The sequence below is a fragment of the Diceros bicornis genome, chromosome 6, assembly GCF_020826845.1.
Source record: "Diceros bicornis minor isolate mBicDic1 chromosome 6, mDicBic1.mat.cur, whole genome shotgun sequence".
NCBI classification, from domain to species: Eukaryota; Metazoa; Chordata; class Mammalia; order Perissodactyla; family Rhinocerotidae; genus Diceros; species Diceros bicornis.
In genome coordinates this window covers 57645160-57663513 of record NC_080745.1, presented here as the reverse complement: position 1 = coordinate 57663513, position 18354 = coordinate 57645160, and positions in this window count along the sequence as shown.

The following is an 18354-nucleotide window of genomic DNA, read 5'->3' as shown; positions in this document are numbered from 1 at the left end:
AGCATGGCAAACCACAGCCTGGATGTGGAAAATGAAAATTCCAATCTCTCTCTCCTGCTTCCTGTCTCTTGCTGGTGCTTCTCATTGGCCAAATACAACAAAAAGTTGCTTTTGCAAATTTTGTAAATCACTTTTAGTACTATTATGCTTGTATGTTTTTGCCTATTTGACAGGTGAAAATATCTTTATCTCATTATTTTAATACGCATTTCTCAGATTAATAGTAATACTTATGTTTATTCTTTGTCTATTCATCATTTGTATTTCTTAAAAATGCACTGTTTATGATTTTGCATGTTTTTCTAACAAGGCACATTATTTTGTTAGATATCTTTTTATTTTTGAGTAACAAAGCTTTTTTCTGTCATATATGTTGTATTTTTCTCCCCACAATTTGCCTTTTTTTTTGGTTTGTGGTATTTTTCTGTAAGAAAGAAGTTGAAAGTTTTTATTGTCCGTTTTTATATTTCATATTTTGACTTCTTTTGGTTTGTGCTTAGAACAACAGTTGATTTGGGATGTTATTGTCATCATACCCTGGTCTTTTTCTGGATTTTAAATTCTGTTCCACCGATCTGTCTATGATCTTCCTAATTCCGGCCTAATGTTTACGTTACTGTGGCTTCTTAGTACATTTTATTAGCTTGTTGGACAGGTTTCCCTGCATTGATATTCCTTCTCCATATTGTTCTGATTTTTTTCCTGTATGTTTATTCTTGCAGATGAAATTTTGAATCATGTCAAATTGAAGAGAAATCCTGTTGGCATTTGTATTGTCATTGCGTTATTTTGAATTAATTTCAATAGAATTGACATTTCACCACTGAGACTTCCTGTTTCAGTAACATGAAACATCTTTCCAGTTTCCATATCTCATTTATGCCTCTCAGTAAAGACTTGCAGTTTTCTTCGTATTAGATTTGCATATTTATTTTAAATGTATCCTTAAATATTTAGTATTCTTACAAAATATTAGCATTATGAAAACCATTATTTTTATATGTTTTGTAATAAACTACTTACTTACTGGAATTTCTTCCACTAGTCTTTCATTTGATTTATTTTTGCATATTCTGGTAGAAAACCAGTTCATCTACAAATCATGACATTTCTATCACCTGCTTTTCAATATTCATATCTCTTATTCAATTTACTTATTTAATTCTACTAGCTAGAAATATCAGATTAGTTAAAAAAATAAGGATGGTAACAGTGGGTATTCTTGGCTTTAATGGGAAACCATCTAGAATTTTATCATTAATACCATTTTGGATATCAGCTTTAGAGATTTTCTTTTATCATTTTATGAAATAGTTATGAAATTTTCTTAGAATTAAAAATATCAGAATTAAAAAATTTTAATTGAATTTTAAAATTTCAATTAGTTAATATAATTTAGCGTGTTAATTTTTCAATATTATGTAATATTTGCATTCATTGCATAAAGTTTACATGATTAAAAGATTCTAAAATATATTGCTGGATTAAAATTTTCAATATTTTCTTTAGGATTTTAAGAACAGCTTTATTGAAATATAATTGATATACACTAAGTTGCACCTATTTAAAGTGTAAAATCTGATAGGTTTTGACATATGTATGCAACTGAAACCATCACCACCATCAGGCCTAAATGTTTCCTTATTCCCATTTATCATCCTTCCTTTCCTCCCCCTCCTGCCTGCCTATATTCCTCCCCACACCCCATCCTCAGGCAAGTAGGGTTCTGCTTTCTGTCACCGCAGATTAGTTTCCATTTTCTAGAATTTTATATAAATGAAATCGTACTGTATGAACTCTTTTTTTTTTTTTTTAGTTTGGCTCTTTTCACACAGCATAATTATTCTGAGATTCATCCATGTGGCACGTATTGATAGTCCATTCCTTTTTATTGTTGAATAGTAGCCCATTGTTTGGATATACCACCTTTTATTTATCCAGTCACCTGTTTGTGGACATTTGGGTTGTTTCCAGTTTTTTGTCATTACAAATAAAGTTGCTTTGAACACTCATTTACAAGTCTTTGTATGGACATATGCTTTCATTTCTCTTGTGTAGATAACTATGAATGGCTGGCTCCAATGGTAGGTGTAGGTTTTACCTTTTTTTCAGCATTTTATTTTGAAATATTTTAAACATGTGGTGAAGTTGAAAAAATTTTTACAGTGACCACCTGTATACCCACCATAAAATTTTACCGTTAATATTTTATGTGCTTGCTTTATCAGATATCTGTCAATGCAACCATCCCTCCGTCCAACCATCAATCTATTTTTTTATTCATTACAAAGTAGATTGCAGACATCAGTATAACTCACCCTAAATATTTCAGTAATCATATCATTAACTAGTGTTCAGTATTCATTTAGGTTTTTTTTCTTGTGAAATAAAGTTTACATACAATGAAATGTACACAAAACAGTATATTAGCTGAGTTTTGACAAATACGTGCATGTGTGTGACCCAAACCCATATAAAGATGCAGAGCATTTCCAGCATCCCAGATAATTGCTTGTGATTGTGCTTAGTCAGTCCCCACCTCTGCTTCACTGCAAACTGGACCTTTCATACAATGCTGGTGAGAATTTAAATAGTACAACCACTTTGGGAAAAGTTCTGGCAATACTTTATGAAAGGAAACATATACTTACCTTGTGATCCAGATATTTAATTCCTGGGCATTTACCCAAGAGAAATGAAAACGTGGTTCACAGAAGGACTTGTACAAGAACATTCATAGCTTTATCCATAATAGCCCCAAGCTGGAAACAGCCCAGGTGTCCATCCGTAAGAAATCTGAGAAATGAACTATGGTTTATTCATACAATTGACTACTGCTCAGCAATAAAAAGGAAAGACCTATTAATGTATGCAACAATACAGATAAATTTCAAAGGCATTGTGATGAGTGAAGGAAGATTTACACAAAATGGTACATACTGTGTGATTCCATTTAGATGAAGTTCTAGAACGCGCAAAACAATCTATGGTGGAAAAATTGAGAAAAATGTTTAATTTTTTAAAAGAAACAACCCATTTTCCCAACTGGTGGAAGTGTTTAACATTTCCTTCAGCATTGTATGAGAGTTCCACTTCTTTCACATATTTACCAACACTTGATATGGTCAGTCTTTTAAATTCAGCTGTTTTCATAGGTATATAGTGGCATCACATTGTGGTTTTAATTTGCATCTCCATAATGACCAGTGATATTGAGCCTTGTTTCATGTGCTTATTTGCCATTCATATATATTTTTTGATGAGGTATCTGTTTAAACATTTTTGCCTATATACAAAATTGGGTTCTTTGTTTTCTTACTGTTGAGTTTTGAGAGTTCTTTATATATTCTGGGTATAATAAGTCTTTTATAAGGTATATGCTTTGCAAATATTTTCTCCCTATCTGTGGCTTGTCTTTTTCATGTCTTAATAGTTAATTTCTTAACTCTTATTCCTTTGCAGAATAAAAGTTTTTAATTTTGATGAAGTCCAATTTTTCAATTTTCTTCTTTTATGGATTGTGCTTTTATTGTCATATTTAAGAAATCTTTGCCCAACCCAAGGTCACAAAGATATTCTCCTATGTTTTCTTCTAAAAATTGTATAATTTCAGGTTTTCCGTTTAGGCCTATGATCCGTTTTGAGTTAATCTTTGTATATAATCTTTGTATAAGGTTTGGCTCAGTTGTTTTGCTACTGCTTTTTTGCCTAGAGATATTCAAGTTTTCCAGCACCGTTTTTTGAAAATACCATTCTTCGAAGAATTTTTTTTACTGACTCCTTTGCACCTTTGTCAAAAATAAGTTGTCCATGTATGCATGGTTTTTTTTTTCTTTTTCTAGATTCTCTATTCTGTTCCATTGATCAGTTTATCTATCTTTAAGCTAATACCACAGTGTCTTGATTATTGTAGCTCTTTAATAAGTCTTGAAATCAGTCAGTGTTAGTCCTCCAACTTTGTTCTTTTTCAGAGTTGTTTTGGCTATTCTAGGTCCTTTGCATTTCCAAATGAATTTTAGAATTAATTTGTTAATTTCTAAAAACAACCTGCTGAGATGTTGATTGGGATTATGTTAAATCTATAGAACAATATGGGAAAAATTGCCATTTTAGCAATATTGGGTTTTCCAACCAGGAACATGGTATATCTATTAATGTATTTAGTTCTCCTTTAATTTTTTATCATAGTTTTTTAGTTTTCAGTGTACAGTTCCTCTGCATATTTTGTCAGATTTATCCCTAAAATATTCAGTATTTTTTGTTGCTATTGTGAACGGTATTGTTTTTAAAATTTTAATTTTAATTGTTCATTGCTAGTATATAGAAATACAATTGATTTTTAAGTATTGATCTTGTATCCTGCAATGTTGCTGGACTCACTTATTAGTTCTAGTAGCTTTTTTGGTAGATTCCATCAGATTTTCGCAGACACAAACATGTCATCTGTGAATGAAGACAGTTTTACTACTTCCTTTCCGATCTGGATGTTTGCATTTCTTTTTCTTGCCTATTGCACTGGCTAGAATCTTCAGTACAATGGTGACTAGAACTGGTGAGAGTGGACATCTTGTCTTGTTCCTGATCTTAGGTGGCAAACATTATGACTTTCACCACTGAGTCTGGTATTAGTTGTAGGTTTTTCGTGGCTATTTTTTATTGTGTTGAGGAAATTCACTTCTACTCCTAGTTTTCTGAGAATTTTAGCAGGAATGGATGTCAAATGCTTTTTCTGTGTCTATTGAGACAATCACGTGGCTTTATATTTTTAGTTTGCTAACACGTGAATTACATTAATTGAATTATAAATTAAGATATTCTAAAAATATACTGCTGAATTACAATTTTCAATATTTTGTTTAGGATTTTAAATTTCTATATGTTAGATAATTGTATTTATTTGCATATTTTTTTAGGTTTAAATATCAAGGTTATATCATCTGGTAAAATGAATTGGGAAACATTCCTTCTTTTTAAATAGAGTACATATTCCTCTTTAAGATTTGCAAGAACCAGTCTGTGAAACCACATGGGACTATAATCTGGGGTCTTTGAGGGACTATTTTCTGACACATTTAAACATTACCCACTGGTTATTATCCTACTAGGTTTATCATCTTTTCATCAAAGATTTTGTTTCATATCTATTATGTTAATATATTTATATTTTTCAGAAAATTGTCTATTTAATAGAGACTTAAAAAATTTATGTGTGTCCCCCTTCTCATCCTTATGTTGTACATTTATGTTTTTTCTTCTTACTTTGATTAAACTTGCCAGAGGTAAGTTTTATTGGTCTTTAAAAATGAATGATGTCTTAAAATAATTAATACTTACAAATTGATTAATTTATGCCGTGCGCTGCTGCATTCTGTCTTTCCTCATATTTTCCTTAAATTTTTGTGGTGCTTTCTGCAGCTTCTTGAATGAAGTATATTTAACTTATTTTTATTTTTTGTTTGTTTAATTATAAATACCCGAGGCTTCACATTTTCCTCTGAGTACTTTTCTCCACAAGTTGAGCTATATAGTGTTCTAATTATTTCCTAAAGAGTCTGTAACTGCAATTTTAAATTGTTTTGTGGCCCAAACTATTTAAGGTAGTGTTTAATAATTCTAAATGATTTCCTTTTTTGTTTGTTTTCCCTTTTATTAATTGCATTGTGGTTAGGAAATGTAGCTTGTACAATGTTTTAGTTTTTGAAATGTGTGGAGATTTTCCGTTGATTAGGATGTGATAAAATTTAAAGTTTATGGGATACAAAGGGAGATATATATTTATTAACTCAAGCTGTCAATTATACTTTTATACATTAACCATGCTTGCTGTTGTTAATTAGATCCACTAAGAAGAGAGAGATATGTTAAAAACCCCCTATTATGGTTGCAATTTTGGGCTTTAATCTGTATTTTTAGGAGCTTTGGCTTTATCTATTTTGACAGTATGTTATTTGGTGCTTGATCAACCATGATTATATTCTTGGTTGAATTTTTTCTTTTATCTATCTAACATTACCCTTTTTCTTTTTTAAAAATTCTTTTTCCATTGAATTCTATTTCATCTGATATTAATGTAGTGGAGGAGGGGTCCCAGCTGATCTTCAAATTTGTTTTGGACATTTTTAGCTGAGTTTGACCAGCCAGGGAGATCAGGCATCTTTTCTGCCACAATGCTTTCTGGTATGTGGATGACACCCTTATTTCCATTTTTCCACTTTTTCCACCCTTTATTTTCCATTTTATTCCACTCATTTCCAACAGTAATAAAAAATATTTCCTTTTGTATTTGCTTGATTGTTCTAATGGGAATTGGTAAGTGGGTGGTGCTCTGACACCCATCTTGAACTAAAAGTCCCTGCCTCCAGGCTTGACTTCTTTTTGTGTAGTCCATCCTCCACATGCATCCTCAGGCCTCTTTCTAAAATGCAAATCTGATCCTGTCTCTCCTCGAAGACTTTAATCATTTGATGTCCTTCTTCGTGTACAGTATAGTACTCCTGACCACTAAGCCTCACTGGCACTCCAGCTGCCCTGAGTACACAGCCCTTTCTTCATGCCTCACCTTTGCACAGGCTCTTCTCTCTTTCTGGAGCGCCTTTGACCTTTTCTCCACCTGAAAAAACAAATTCCTAACTCCCATTCATCTTTGATCCAGCTTAAATGTATCTCTGAAGTGAAACCTCCTCACTTCCCTCAGGCACAGGAAGTTTCTTTCTTTTCTGTGTTCTCAGATTATGCCATTTATGCCTCTGCAGTAGTGGTTAAGAGGGAGGGCTCAGGAACTAGACTCTTCTTAAACTGGCTATGTGACTTTTGGGGCGTTAACCTTGCCAAAACCCCACTTCAAAGCATTGTTGTGAAGATTAGATGAGATAATGCTTGTAAAGGGTGATACGGTGTCTGGCACATAGTAGATACTTGGTAAATGTTACCTTCACTATTATTCTGAATTTTAAGCAATCTGCTTATATTTCAATGTCCTTCACTGTCCTGGGAGTCCCTCCGTGGTAGAGGCTCTGTCTTATTCACCTTCACATCCTCCAGTGCCTAGCACAGTGACTTAATAGTCATCGGTTAAATGAATGATTCGTCTACTACCTGCAACACTTCTGTGTTTGGAGAGTCCATCTTTCATCGTGTAAAACTCCCACTCTCCCATAATTACACCTCAGCGAATGTTCAAGTTTTGAATAAGCAAGAGTTGACATTGGTTTAAAAAAAATTGTAGCATACTTAAAAGATCTGTAGTTTTCCCAGAATTCAGCACTTCGAATTTAGATTTGCTGTCCTCAAAACAGCTGGAAATGTTTATTTTCCATTTTAAACATGTAATTTATGGTAAAACGCACAATTAAATACTAGGAAAAATGCAACATGGCTTATTTAATTATTGGCATGAATGGATCCCATACTTTGTAATAATAGCAACAGTATAGAAGACAGCTTTTTGAGGAAAGGCAGTATTTTGATACAAACTGTAAATAAATATGCAATTCCCCATACAAGATATCACTGGGTATTTGGTTTGACTGATTTTTAAAACAGTGGTGATGGGTCTAGGATAAGCTGCTCATACTCTTTTATCCATATTCAAAAATAAAGAAGATAATTATAATAGTAACAATAACTGCTATGTACCGTATGCCTACTATGTGCTAGAGATTGAGCTAGTATTTTGCATTTGTTAATTTTTATTATCAAAACAGGCCAGTAAGGCATATGTTATTATTTCTGTGTAACAGATGAGGAAACTGAGGCTTAGCAGGTGTATTAGTTTCTTATGGCTACTGTAACATATTACCACAAAGTTGGTGGCTTAAAACAACAGTGACATATTCTTTCACAGTTCTGGAGGCCAGAAGCCTGCAATCAATATGTCAGCAGGGCTGGTTCCTTTCGGAGGCTCCATGGGAGCATCCATCCCTGCCTCTTTCAGCTTTTAGTGGCTGTTGCATTCTTCGGCTTGTGGCCACATCACTCCAAACTTCCATTACTTCACATTATTTTCTCCCTCTGTTTCTCTCTTATAAGGACACTTGTGATGGCATATAGTGCCCACTTGGATGATCTTCTCATTTGGTGATTTCATGATGATCCTTAATTCATCACACCTGCAAAAACTTTACCATATAAGGCAACATTCACAGGTTCCAGGTATTAGGATGAGGACATACCTTAGGAGCCATTGTCAGCCCATCACAGCTGAATCCTGATCTACTTGACTTCAGAGTTTGTACTCTTTGCACTCTTTCACAAAGTAGGCATTTGCAAGATAGCTGTCTTGTCAGGAAATGGTGGTGATGACAGAATTCAAAAGTGGGGATTCACCCCAGAGACAGAATTCAAAAGTGGGGATTCACCCCAGCAGGAAGGAAGGCAGTGTAGTAATCCAACTTCTTTCAGCATCAGCTTCTTCCTTTCAAATGGTGACTCTCCAGAACAAGGTGGGTGACCATGGGTGCTTAGTGTGGGTGACTGCAGCATGGGGAAGAGGGCCAGGTCCTCTGGGATCTTACACCGAGGGTCTCCATAAAAGAGCTGAGTGGCAGGAAGGCTGGGCGGGAAGCTCAGTTTTGGCAGGCAGGCAGCATTCAGCATCCCAGACGACTGGGAGTCAGAGGAGAAGTGTTTTGATTGTGGTGGCTGAAATGATCCTACAACATAGACTGTTTCTCCCTGCTCCTATTTTTTGTTTTCTATGGAGAACAGTTGGCCTCGAGGCCAGAAGGATTTCACAGGCCTGAAGAAAAATTCTGTCAGGGACAACGACACTATGCTTCTCTCCTAGTGTCTGGCTTGGATTTTGAATTAAGCCAGTAATTATGAAACAGATTTTTTATCTGCTTCAATTCAAGAAGGCTGCCCAGATCCTAAAGAGCATATTATGGCCTGACTGTCATCTTGCTTTGTCCAGCAGAGCTGGTATTATAAACACCTATAAATTTAGATGTCTTTTAATGTTTTGAAGTAACCAGTGTCACAACTGCCAGAAAAAGTAGTTTAAAAAAATCCATATTGTGAAGAAAATGAAAATATGTCAAATTATATTAAGCACCAAGTAGATGGAAATATTCAAAAGGAAATAACGTAGCTTCAAAAATCACTGCTGTCAACTTTAGATAATGTCAGCTTTAAATAACAGAGCATTAAAAAAAGGCTGGAAAGAGGCACATACACTGTATATAATATAATAGTGCCACAAAAACATCCACCTCCCATTCCCTAACAGGAATGGAAAGGTCACAATTAAGTGGAAAGTCACTGTGTAGCAGTGAAAAGCAGGGAGGAAATTGTTCTTTTTACTGTTGCAAGGACTAATCATTCTGGATCAATCATTCCTGTTCAGAATGATTTTAACACCCAAACCTAAGGACATTTCAGAAAATTTTATATTAAACTTTTACCATTTGAAGACTATATCAAAGAGCACATATAAATACAAAAACTTGGGAACACTTTACAAGCTTTTAATATTTAAACATTTGCATAATAGTTAAAACCTTTGGATAATTCATAGACTTTTTTTCTAACATTTTATTATGAAAGCTTTAAAATATATAGAAAAGTTGAAAAAATTGTATAGTGAACATCCATATACCCACCATTTCAATCAGGAGTTGGCAAACTATAGTCCATGGGCCAAATCCAGTTGCTTGCCTGTTTTTGTAAATACAGTTTCACTGGAATACAGCTATGCCCATTAGTTCACGTACTGTTTCTGGCTGCTTTTGCACTACAACAGCAAAGTTGAGTAGTTGTAACAGAGACTGCAAGGCCTAAAGTACTTACTATTTGACGCTTTACAGAAAAAGTTTGCCAGTCTCCGATTTAAATGATACAGTTGTTAACATGTTGCTGTATTTGCTTTATCACATATCTATCTATCTATTAGTCTGTTATAAACTTATTGTTAACAGGAAAAAATACAAAATAGTCAGTGGCGGTCAGATTCATTTCTCAAATAGTTAAGGATTATTACTAAAAATTCCAAAAGAAAAAAGTAATTCAAAAAGGAAAAAAATTATTTAACTTTGCTACTTGGCATTATAATTAGCCTTTTTCTCAGCCACCGTGTAGATAAAATTAGTTACAATGTGAGATGCAAAAATCAGATTGACTGAATTTTTGAATTTTACTTTATTTCTGCTTGAATCATACTGATTTATTTAGGTTTCAACGTCTCCAAATCTAGTACTAGGTAGCTTTTATCAAGCAGTATTTATCTTCTGAGAGACAAACTTCCTCTATATAGTTGAGTGAAAACTAATTTTTCATCCTTTAATAGTAGAAATATATATATTTTTGGTTAGTTGTCAATGAAATTGTGTGTTGTTAGGGTTGTTACCCTTTTGTGCATTAAAGTGTACAAGAACTATTTATTGAGTCTTTTCTATGCCTTAGACAGAGTTACAGTTCCAGGTACTTTGGGGGATGTGAAGATGAATCAAAGATTGTGTCCTCACAGCATAGAGTTGAGTATGGGGATCAGATGTGGGCACAACTATTGCAAGACAGGGTGGAAAGTGCTCGATGCTGTAAGAGTACAATAAGTGTTGCAGGAGAACAGAGCAGGGCAAGATCTGGCATTTTTTTCTCCTGGTAAGGTAGAATCCTGAAGGAAACAACATTTACTTTGTGTCTTCACGGACTGATGACATTTGGAAGTATGGAGAAGGAAATGAAGGGCAGTCTTTGAAAAGCAAGGTTGGGAGATTGTATGAAAGCACCAACTGAATTTGGCTTTCTGGTGGGATATGAAAAACTTGTGAAATTTAAACACACTTGTGAAACCCGTATAGGATTTTCATTATCGTTGGCTCCTAATGACTTGCAATCATGGGACAACTTTTAGTAAAATAAACAATAATCTTATGAAATTGTGGTTTACTAGAGGGTAGTTGCTAATCATTCTCTTCCTGCCAGCTTGTTAGCCAGTTAGTTTCTTGGCAGTGATACAATTTAAACAATCATTTCCCATGTAGAACACTGGCTTAAATGAGTTAATGCAACTCCCCAGTAAAAATATTTCTATGAATATATCTTAAAGAAATAATAAAAAATGTGGACAAATATTTAAGTGTGATGATAATCATCATAGTATTATTTATATAAAAAGTTGAAAAATACGTCCATGTTCAATATAGAGTAATTGTCAAATAAATTATGATACTGCAGTGAAATAATATGCAGGCCCTAAAAGTTAGTATTTTTGATGAATTTAAGTGATACAGGAAATGGTAATTGTCTGATGTTTCAAGATAAAAACTATATACAAAAAAGGCAATTTACAAAATTGTATATACAATATGTGCCAAGTTTTGGATCCACTACTTACTTTTAATATAGGAATTTCAGCTGGGGAAATGAACCAAAGTGACTTGGGAAATGGAAATACTGTTTTCTGATAAGAATATTGCTAAGATAATGTATGCTTTCCATTCAATAGGAAAATTTATAAAAATATTTTTTTCCTGGGTTCTGGTAATGTAGCTTACTGAAACCCCATACTGTCTTTTTTACTCACTCTAAGCACATATAAATGCAAGACAAAATATTGCAACAAAAAATTTAAATTCAATAGCCAAACTCAAAATAACAAAAGAGAATTCCCTGGGAGCCAAAAACAACGAGGGAATGTGAAGCTGGATGTGTAACTTCATGACGTGATGCCACAACGGCTCAGGAAGACATTAGTCTGGAAACAGACTGAAGGGACTAGTAACTAGGGATTTAATATTTATGCTCATTTGAGGACAGAAGGTGTTGCCTTGGACTCTTGTAAGATAGGAAGCTAGATCTGAGATCCCTCCATAGAGACAGAACCCTTAAAGGGCTGCAGCTTTAGTGAAATGGACTAGCATAGTTTGCTCACCTAAGGAAGTGATACAAAACATTTTTCTGCCCTTGAGAAATCAGAGATCCAGGCTTGTGACTTGTGTAGGTGGAGTTCAAATTTATATTTACCCAAGATCTCTCAGAATCTTCAATCCAAGAGAGAGCATAAAGAAGGCAACAACTCAGTTAATTTGTAGAAGCAAATACCAAATCTCTCTGTGGCAACACTTCTGTAACAGAATACATAGGATTTCCATAGGCACCTCCTGCCCTGCCCCCCAAAAATCCCTGCTGAAAACATGCTCACAGTAAAAAAGAAACCCATAAGGAAGACATGACTCCAGGAGGGAGAGTCAACAGACCAAACAAACAAGAGAATTGGTAACCCACATATTTGAGATCAACAAGTTGAAAGATAGAATAAAAAGAATGTTTAAAATGATAAAATAGATAGTAGAGGTAATAAAAATCATAATGAAAGGGTAGGACAGTAAGAACAAAAGAAATTTTGGATTTGAAAATGGTTCAATGTGGCAGTTTAAATATTGAAAAACTTTATATGATCTAGCTAACAACATAGATGATTTCATGATATCCAAAGATCATACTCTGGGTTGACTTTCCAGGAGTTGGGATGGATTTACATTGCACCACCTATAGTCTTTTTTTCCCTTTCTTGTCTCTATATGACCAATGCCATGAGTAGGTGGGAGGACTGGTCAATACCAAGAGTGCAATATGCTGTTTTAAAAATAGGATGGTTGCTCCTTTGTCCTTGGTCTCTTCAGTACTATTCTAAAACCAGTTGAACTCAATAGTCACAAAAGTGGTGTGATGCCTTCAAGTTACTCATTTAGTACAACAATAACTTCAATCAAAATAGTTTATGAACTGGTCAGTAAGTCTGCAGAGATAGAAAGTTTGAATTACAAAGTCCAGAGATGTGAACTGAGAGCTGGGGGCCTAATCTAGCCTGCAGATGTGTTTTATTTTGCCATAGAATATTAATAAAACAATTTTTGAATTAGTTGTCTATAATTAAGAACTGGGAGATTTCACATAAATACATAGATTTCTGGCTTAACCTGAAAAGCTGGATTATCTGGCCATGCTGAGAATGGGTACTTCTGGTTGGCAACAAGGAGCTGGAACTAACTAGCATTGGCCCCCTTTCCAGTTCTATCCAGACCCTTCTATATCCTATTTTGAGTTTCCAGCACTGTGGACCAGTATCAGTGCTGTTTGTTATCACCCTTGAAGTGTATGAGTTGTATAGCTCAGATCACCTGCCTTTCTTTGTTCTGTCAACAAGGATACTGGGAGTCGGGACAAGTTACATGATTAGAAGCTGGGATCAAATTGCAGCTGGACTCAGGGCAGCAGCACTGGTGTTGCAATCTGATAGTCTGACCCTTGCTGAGTCCTAAAGATTTAAATGCGTCATTCATTCATTCCTTCATGACACATTCATTGAGCAACTATGCTGTGCTGGGCACTGGGACCAAAAGATGTGGGGTCCACTTCAAGAAACTCAAAATTTAGTAGGGAAGATCACACCACGGCGGATGGAGAGTGGGGAAGTTAGTGGTTATTTCTCTATGCTGGGTAGGGTTGCCAGATTCAGCAAATAAAAATATAGGATGCCTATTATAGTTGAGTTTCAGATAATGATACAATATTTGGGACATAATTATACTAAAAATTATTTATTGTTTATCTGAAATTCAGATTTAACTGAGCATTCTTATTTTATCTAGCAACTCTAATTCTAAGACATCTGGGCCTCTGTCTAGTTAGTGACTTGGCTGGTGACCTGAACTCTTCACATTTCCCCCCAGAAAGAGAAAGGAAGAGGTAGTAACCTTTTCCTCTTAGAAATTTCTGGTGAAGTCAAGCTCCTGAGTAATGTTTGGCCTGCCTGATGAAATCCAAACATAGATGTTGGTCATCTTAAAAATCTAACCACTAAGAAAACAGTAGTCAATAGACAGAGATCTGTTAATTATCCTAAGGGATAAAATTTTAGGGGACACAGCAGGAGAAGTAGCAGCAGAACATATGGGACTTATAACACTTGTTTTTCCAACAAAGCACAAGTCTCCTAATACTGGGCAAAATGGTTTGTTTTAAGTCAAAGGTGAGGGTATATCTTCTATACTGGAAGAGACGTAATTAAAGCTTAAATATGTTTCTTCGAAAGGTTCTAAGGACTGGCAATTTGCGAGGAATTTATTGGTGAGGTGATAGGTAGGACATCAAATTTTGAATCTAATGTTTATTTGTTTTTGAGATACATTTCCTAACTTTACAAAATGTCATAGTTACCTAGTAAAGATAACAATTATTAAAATACCCATTTCTTATTGAATCCCTTACTATGCCGCAGGCACTGTGGCAAGCATTTTACCTGCCGTATTCCATCTAATCTTTATAATCCTATGAAGTAGGTTCCATTATTCCTGCACAGAGACGAAGAAATTGAGGCTTGAAGGGGCCAGTCCTCAGAGCAGGGAGGTCTTTCCAAGGTCACACCGTAGTAAGTGGTGGGCTTGGTCTTGAACCCAAACTGAGGTGTCTTACTCTGCATTCTGGGTCTCATCTACTTGACTGTGTCAGTGATTCAGTCGCGTTAGTGGGAGGACTCACTAGCAAAGTCACAGGCGAAGTCCTTCTAGGAACTGAAGAGAGTGGGTGTTTTTGATGCTGTTAAAATCTGTGGATTCCTTTGTGAGGAATTACTTGTCTTTTCAGAAGAAATTGGATACGAGCACATTGCCTGCAATGAATTTAAGGTCTTCAAAAAGTGCAGTTTTTAGGCTCCCTTATTTAAAAGACTTGTACAACAAGGCTGTCTAACCTTTAATTCTTTAGCTCTTTAGCTTTAGATAATTGAAACTTTTATTTTAAGAAAACAAACAAAACCCACCACTTGTTAAAGTATTGTGTTCTTTTGGTTATGTCATTTCTTAATGGAGCTTGCCCTCATTTTAAAGGTTCTTTTCTTGGGTGACACCCTGGGGAATTTGTATTCTTACGGGTAAGGGAATGTTCTGCCAGGTAACTTCTTTTCCTTTCGCCCAGTGACGTCAGTTCCTTGCACTTGGACCAGGCTGATGCTTCATTAGACTGAACTCAAAAGAATCTCTGAAGGACAAGTGTACAAAAGAGTAACCCACTTGGAAAACTTCAGGCATAGTTAATCCTCCAAGAACTATCTCAATGTGAAACATAACAAAACAAAAACAAACAAGCAAAAAAGAAGTGAGGGTTTTTCTAAAACAATTATTGGTCATTAATTTTTTTTTCACCTAATAACACACACACACACACAATTTGTTCGTACAGTCAGTCAACAGTGCCCGTCAGTGTTCCAGGTGCTGGCATTTTCTAGTGAACAAAACAAGGCCCCTGTCCTTATAGAGATTACATTGTAATTGGGACAGACAGAAGTGAAACGAATAAGAAAATGATATAGAATGTTAAAAGGTGGTAAGTGGTGCGGAGAGAAATAAAGCACGGAATGGGGAGAAATCGCTATTTTAAGTAGGATGCTCAGGGTGCCTGAAGGAAATGTCTGGCCACGTGGATATCTGGAGAAGGAGTATTCCAGGAAGAGGGAACAGCAAGTGCAAAATCTGAGTGCAGAATCTATGATGGTTACAAAAGAGATTCAAAGAATACACAAGCATTTATAATGAAATGCAAATGACCCTTGTTTCATCCTTTCCTCTGCAGCTCCACTGCCCAAAAGCAACCATCTTATTTGTTTTTAATTGTTTCTGTTTTTAATTCTCTTGGTTACTTCCAGGTCTCTAATTTATATGCTCAAATAACTCCCTCTCAATTGATCAAATTGAAATGTTATCTATTAAACGCCTGCATCAGATGAGGATTTAGCCCACACCATCCCACTTTCCCTCCCTGCTCCTCCCAATATTTGCTAGATATACGTGATCTTTTAGTTGTGACTTTAGTTACCATTTTACTTTAATAGACACAAGCGTCTATTTATGGTTCCACTGATTTTAGGAAAGAACAACTGGAATTGGGAAGTGCAGACAGATCCATGGGGCTGGGCAAAGGTCAGAAGTCTGGATATGTGCCCAAAGTCCAAAGCCTTTGAAGAGGCACACAGAGCTCAAAGCTGGTCAGAGTCCAGATCAGCCTCCAGGGACAAAGATGATGAAATGTGATCCCTTTGGTCAAGTGCAAACAGAGATTGAGTGGAAAGTACAAGTGGGTCTGGGGCTGGTGTAGGGGACATATTCATGGGAAGACTGGAATTTAAGGGCAAGAAATTTGAACATCTGGAGAGACTGAGGCACTGGGCTCTCTTGCGTGAGCAGAGGAGAAGTATCCTCTTCCTGGAAAAATTCTAGCTCTTTGCTGGTGCATTGAGCCACACATTTGCTTATTTGATCTGAGATCCCATATCTAGTTCCTCTTTTCTTCTCTAAATCGCAGCAGGATTGCTCCTATAGACTGCTTTTCCCAAGCTTCCTTGCCACCTGGCTTCCGTCTACATTTCACCAATGGGGAGCCCAGGAGGGAGATTGGAGAAAAAAAGAAAAGGAGAAGCCAGAGTGTTTCATCCCTCCTTTCTCTGCTTCAAGAGATGTATTGAATTTCCAGTTTCTGCCCTGATCCTCTGGCTTCAGGGTTTTGATAATGTGGTGTAACAGCTTCCTGCTGTTGTGAATCTCTGGGTTATCTCATTGTCCTTTATTCAGCCTCTCAATTTTTCCAACACCTTCATAACTGGTTGCCTGTATTAACTCATCTCCATTGAACCATCTGGCATGAGCTCCACTTTCCTGAGAGAACCCTGATTAATATATGCTCTAAACACTGAAGACACTTTCCTATCACTGAACTAAATCCATTGACTCCTGTGTAGTAAATGAAGATAGTACTGGATTTTTGGAAGATTCTATGTTATTGTTACTATTTTTTTTTTACCTTATATTTGATTTTCCTTCCTTTTAGTGGCATTTTTTCACACATGATTATTGTCTAGTGTCTCTGAGACACTCCAGCAATGGTGTTTCAGACAAGGTGCTGGACACTTAAGTTACTCTTGGTAGCTGTCAAGCCAGATGGTGTATGTTAAATAATGATACGTGCACAAAATGTTCTAGAACAAAATGACAATTTAGAAGTAAATAAACCATTTGAGCATATGGCATTCACCCAACTATTTCCGTACATAAAACTGTGGAACCATTGGCTAAAATAAAAACCTTAAAATTACTAAAAGTTACCAGATAAACTGGTGGATTAGCAACATAAAACATCTATTAGGAAGTTCTAGAGGTGACCATGGGAATTATGGGCTGGTAAGTTATTTTCACTATAATTCTTGGCAATATGGTAGAATCAAAGATAAAGTATAGAGTCAGTAAGCATAAAATAAATGTAACTGAATGTGAAAAGTTACTTAGACAGAGATTTGCATGTAATAGATGTTAAACAAGTATGGAATGTTGGAGAGATGTGCTTTTTAAAGGGGTAAATTTGTGAATGAACGTATGCAAACCAGCGAACAAAATTTATTTAGACATTCAAAAAGCCTTTGACATAAAGTAATAAGATGCCATTTTACCTCTATTCAAATTGGAGAAGATTTTTAAAAATTATGATGTCCAATACTGGAGACAACAATAGGCTTCCTGAGAAGGAAATCAGTACAATATTTCTAGAAGGTAATTAGGCAATAAAAATCCTAAGTCTTAAATGTGTTTGACTCAGCATTTTCACTGTTAGGAATTTATTTTGTGGAAATATTCATGCACATATACTTTGATTTATCATAGTTGTTGATTACAGTCTAATATATGACTGAAAGAAAAAAACTCCACCTACATTTCCATCAAAAGAGATTTGGTTAGGGGCCAGCCTGGTGGTGTAGTTGTTAAATTCACGTGCTCTGCTTTGGCAGCCTGGGGTTCGTGGGTTCAGATCCCGGGCGTGGACCTACATACTGCTCATTAAACCGTGCTGTGCTGGCGTCCCACATACAAAATGGAGGAAGATTGGCACAGATGTTAGCTCAGGGACAGTATTCTTCAAGCAAAAAGAGGAAGATTGGTAGCAGACGTTAGCTCAGGTCCAAACTTCCTCATCAAAAAAAAAAAAAAAAAAGGGATTTGGTTAAGTCAAGTAAGATACGTCTATACAATGGTATAGAAGGCAGTCATAAAAATGATATGTAAGAATAATGGATACCTGGAGAAATGTCTATGATTTTTTGGTAAGTAAAAAAGCAGGTTATAAAGTAATTTGATCCCAACAAACAGTTATACAAAGAAAAGTAAGCCACCAAAATATTAGTCAGATTAGGTGATTTTCTTTTTTCCTATGTGCTTATCCCTATTTTTCAAATTTTCTAGAATAAGTTTATTTTGTAAATAAGTGAACATAAATAAATATTGTAATACTTGCCTTGAATTCTATTTTTAAGAACTCAGCAACTGATTTTTTTGAAACTGATAATTATGGAATAGAGGACATGTTTTGTCTTGG